This window comes from Hipposideros armiger, unplaced genomic scaffold (genome assembly GCF_001890085.2).
Source record: "Hipposideros armiger isolate ML-2016 unplaced genomic scaffold, ASM189008v1 scaffold_76, whole genome shotgun sequence".
Taxonomy (NCBI): domain Eukaryota; kingdom Metazoa; phylum Chordata; class Mammalia; order Chiroptera; family Hipposideridae; genus Hipposideros; species Hipposideros armiger.
Window position 1 is genome coordinate 1,322,260 of NW_017731426.1, and position 4,949 is coordinate 1,327,208.

Genomic DNA, 4,949 nt, shown 5'->3' on the forward strand with positions numbered 1-4,949 from the left:
GGTCTTACAGTCCGGCAATTTTGCCTTGGAATGAATCATTTCCAGGCATGACTTTTCTCTAAGGCTCGAGTGGCAAGAAGGCAACCCCAGGATGTTTCCTGACACAAACCTGTAACTGCCTAGTGTTCTTCAGCTTGCAGGCACGGGTGATTTTGGTTTCATGTGACTGTGCCAAGCGTGAAGAGGCCCAGTGTGCACTTTCAGTCACGTGACCTGGTGACTCAGGCCCTTTCTGGTTCATGCTTGTTGGAGTATGGGAACCACGGAGGAAAGGTGAGAAAAGCCTTTGCAGTAGCTCTCTGGGACGGTCTGGGTTTGAGTAATAATAGTTTGTTATTATATGGGTTACCCTGAACCCTTTTTATGTGAGCATAATAAAGTTATCTTACAGCTGCAGAATTGACTTTTTCGGATAAAATTTCCAGAGCTCATGTATTCCAGCTCCCGTCTCCAAGAGGAGTAAGCCAAAAACCATCCGAGGGGGAAAAAAAATATCTACATTTCACCACTTCCTTTAATGAAATAGTTTGGTATTTAACCACCTCATCACCAGAAATATTTTTTGTGCCATTTAACCTGAACCCACCCTGCCACGTTTCATCATAATATTGCTTACTCTGGGAGATGGAGTGGAAAATTCATTCCACGACAGTAGGAATGTCTGAGTAACCTTAAGGGAAGATGCTTATTCCAACTTTATTTTCTCTTTCCTGACAACCTTTAGCCCTCTGTTCTTTCATCTAGATTTCAAAGCTTCCTCCCTTTAGGAATCTTTCACTGTTGAACCCGTCCTTTCTACAGAAGAGACCAGAACACACAAGCTCAGAGTTTATTTTATCATGTATTTGTTCTTGTTGACGTGCTATTTTGAAGATACTTTGAGTCCATTTCAGGGTGCAGAACTCTGTATTTCCAAGTAGGATGGATTCTTTTCATTGCAATGATGATGTTGTGAAAGGTGCCTGGGCTTGGGGTCAGGAGTCCTGGATTTGTCACTTATCAGCTGTTACTTGAGGCACATTCCTCTACCTCTGAGATGTTCAGTTTACTCATTTGGTAAACAGAAAATGGGGCTTTAACCACTGAGGTCATTGTGAAGATTAATAAAGAAATGTACTATATAAAAGTGCTGAAGATAATGGCTTACACTTAATGGGTGACCCATAGACATGAGTTCATGCTCTTTAAGGGCAGCCCTATAACATCTATTTCTATAGGTTTGGTGGTTTGTTTATTTATTTTTTTTGATAAGGCCTCAGTATGCTGCTTTGCCCACAGGGTAAGCTTAATGGGTACTGCTGACTGCCCAGCTATTTGGTAGCTGAGAGCAAGCAAGCTGGATAGGATTTAGGATCATGTTGTGGTCTAGTGAGATCTGGAGAAATCCAAGATTGGGGGTCCCATGTCAGGCGGGTTGACAGAGGTGGGAAGGACAGTTCAATGTGTGTCTGAGCCAGGTGAGGCAAGACCATGCACTAGGAATCTAGGGGAAATAGAAAAACGGAGGATTTCGTTCTAAAGAGAAATCTGGTGCTAGCGTATGTGGAGGGCCAGCAATGTTCCCATGAAAAAAATCTGTCTCTTCTAACTCCACCAAATCCATAAAGTTCGCCTTTGTGCTGCCTTCTGTGTATTTCTGTGTCACTTCAACAAGTCCATTGTGATCCTCATCTGTGAGATGTGGGGCTTCTTTTTACAGGTGTTCAGTTTGATTATCTAGAAGGGTGCAGAAGTCATTGTTGCAAAAATAACTTATTTTTTCCCCAGAAAACATGAGATCGTGCCTCCATCTGGTTCCTTAGCCCTTCTCCTGCACAAGTCTGAGACCCTTGAGAAGATGCAACCCGTGGCTGCATTGACACTCGGGTGAGTGCAGGGGACAAATGTCAACACTGCTTTGATGTGACTCCAGATGAAGTGATCAGGGTTACTTGGGGGTTGAGGAACTCACTCCAGAAGGGTTCTGTTGAAGGAAATGAGATTTGGGTGGAAACACTAAGCCTGGAGATTACTGAGAGCCAGGGAGGAGTTTGTTTACAGAGGGTAAGGCCTTCTTTTTTTTTCCCCAATAGGCCAGGTGAATGGAGAGATGAGGGGCGGGAAACTGTTGGAAGGTCAAGGAAAGGGAAGGTCACATGCACTCCATAGCTCGCTTCTTTGATCCAAGCAAGTGAAGCAGTCTGGCAGCAGCTGCTCATTTATTTTTCTACCGTGAGCACTTGACCTACAATAGGATACCAGGTGGTGAATAATTGCTTGTACGTGGTGATTTTTGTTTTGTAGAACCACAGATGCAGAAAACTGAGTTAAACACATTCCTCAGTTCACTAACAGGCTGTGCGAGGTTGCATTCTGTTTTTATTTTGGTTATTTATTTTCCGCTTGCTTTCATCCCTGCTCTTCACGCCCATTTCCCTTCTGTGCCCTTCCTCATTTTCTACTCCCCCTGACCCCACTCCCACAGCTGCCAATCACTGACTCATAAATGACAGTCTCTAATGATAGGACAAGTACTCTGTGTTTGTGCTTTTATGGACTTCTGTGAGAGCTTCTCTCTAGGCATAGATCCAGCAGAGGGAATTGCTGGTATAAGTTACATCAACACTTACTTTTCACTAAATACTCCCTGGTTGCTTTCCAGAATGGCTGTGACAATTTAATTGTGCTCCAGAAATGCACGGACAATTCTATTCCCCTGAATCTTCTCCATCACTTGATATTGATATTACCCAGCTTTCAAATAATTATATATTGGATGTGTATAAGGTAGTAAATCACTGTTTTAATATTTGTATTTCTCTGATTTCTAGGTCTTCCTGGAAATACATACCTCATCTCATACTTGGTATCTATTCTCTAAATTGTGTATTACATGCTTTGCTCGCTTTTCCTTTGGGTTTCCAATCTTTTCCAAGTTGATTTGCAAGAGTTTCTTGTGTATGTATCTGTCAGACATATAATGTAGGCACTATAATCCTTTTTTGTGTTTTTCTTGTCCAGTTTTGGAATCAAGGTTATACTCATTTACCAAATAAAGTGATTGACATTTTAATTTCTATAATGGTTATTTATCTATGCAAGTTTTAGTTTATATTTGCCAGTTTTGGCACTTTATAAATTCATTATAATGTGTCTCAGTATGGATTCCCCCACTTAACTATGTAGTATAACACTCCACAATTTTTAATTCTACTTCTCTACTCCATATCTTAACTTCCATTTTTTGCTTCTTTTTTAGAAAGAAGTTGAAATTTATGTAGTGTTTATTTATTTTTAAGTAACATAAGCCTCAGTGTTTTCTTGTGTTTCTCTTCTTACTGGAGTACTTCTTTCAAGAGAATATTAAAAGAGGTTTCCATATGCCTGAGATAGCATTAATTTGCCCCAAATTTTAACGATCGTTTAATTGGTATTAAAGTTCTAGGTTAAAGGTTCTTGTCTTTCAACACTGAGGAAATTATTCCCTTGGCCAACATCCATTGTTGACATTAAGATTTTTTTGTTCTTTTTCAGAGGATCTACACTTTCTCTCTGGCAACTTTTAGAATTGTCATTTTTGGTTTTGGTTTCTTGAAACACACATTTATTTTCTTTACCTTTTGAGAACTCATGACATGACGACAAAGGAATAAAAACTGGTATAGACTTCCAACAATGAAGAGAGTGTGGAGACGGTCTTCAGAGGATACGCTATGCTGTGATATGTGGATTGTAGAAAGCAGGAGGAGGACTGGAGGCTGATGAAGTGAGGTAGACAGAGGAAGATGCCGGGAAGAACACACACAGTGTAGGCAATTGTCAAGAGCGATTTTTCTTGCAGAATCTTGGAAGGGCTCAATACTCAAGAACTCTAGATTTGATGGTGGGCAAGAGGGAGATAGATACGCGCTCACAGAAACCCTCTACTTCTTCACCTGGAGGTCATGGGAAGGATTGTTTCTCTCTAAACAAATTGAGTTAGCTGTTCCTAGTGTGGGCGCTCATGCCACATCTGAGCTCCATTCCTACTCATCCTGAAATGGAACCCAATAATCAACAATGTCTGCTGGTGTACACCAAGTTCACCGTCAACCTTGCTAATCCCCCCAGTGAGTAGGTATTTGAGGGAATTGTGATATGTAAAAAGAAACTGTGAAGTAGAGAAATGTCCAAATAGGAAAACAAGAGATGATTCAGGGTAAATGAGGAACTTGAAAGAAATGAATTTGTATCCTCGCAGGCATTTATGAAGACTCCACATCAATGAAATAACAAAATGTAATTAAAAAGTGGGAGGATAAGATAGAGAAAAAAAATTAAAAACAGAGTATAAAATGATCAACAAAAACATAACATTTAGAATAACTCAGGGCCTCAACATCCAACTGACAGGAGATCTAAAAAGAAAAATACGTGAGAAGGAATGACAAGGAAACATTATAAGAGAATATCCCATAGTTGAAGAATACAAAAGTTAAGAAAAGACAGCAAATGAAACATTTAAAAATTCAAAACACTAATACTTGCCACAGGTCTAGTGAGAGATTAGTACAGATTTTACAGCTGAAGGAAACTCTAATTTCTCCACATTTATGAAGACATCATAAGCACAGAAAGGTTAGGTCAATTTACCACGATCACACAAGTGGTAAGTAGTAGGTTAGCGGTTGGAACCCGGTCAGACTGACTTCTAAGCCTGAACTCTCACTCCTTATCATATGTTGTTTTTTCTTGTAACTTATCTTAAAGTGATTAAAGGTTTCCACTGGGAAAATAAAAATAGCAGTATGTTCCACATGTACTAAACACTCATTTATAAGAGTTAGAATGCAAAAAAGTCTATGTAAAATTGCTAAATTAAGAAATAACTGTACAGGGCCGGCCGAGTGGCGCGATGGTTAAGAACTCGCTTGGGATGCCAGAGGGCCCTGGTTCGGATCCCACATATGAGGGCCAGTGACACTGCCCTC

General features: G+C 40.2%; 1 long non-coding RNA gene across 1 annotated transcript; it reads left to right on the forward strand.

The window, feature by feature from the left end:
* Positions 1–235: 235 nt before the first annotated feature.
* LOC109383137 (uncharacterized) lies at positions 236–4,776 on the forward strand. The gene is made up of 3 exons (XR_002124080.1): positions 236–273; positions 1,768–1,866; positions 3,514–4,776. It is a non-coding gene; the product is annotated as an uncharacterized LOC109383137 (long non-coding RNA).
* Positions 4,777–4,949: the final 173 nt, after the last annotated feature.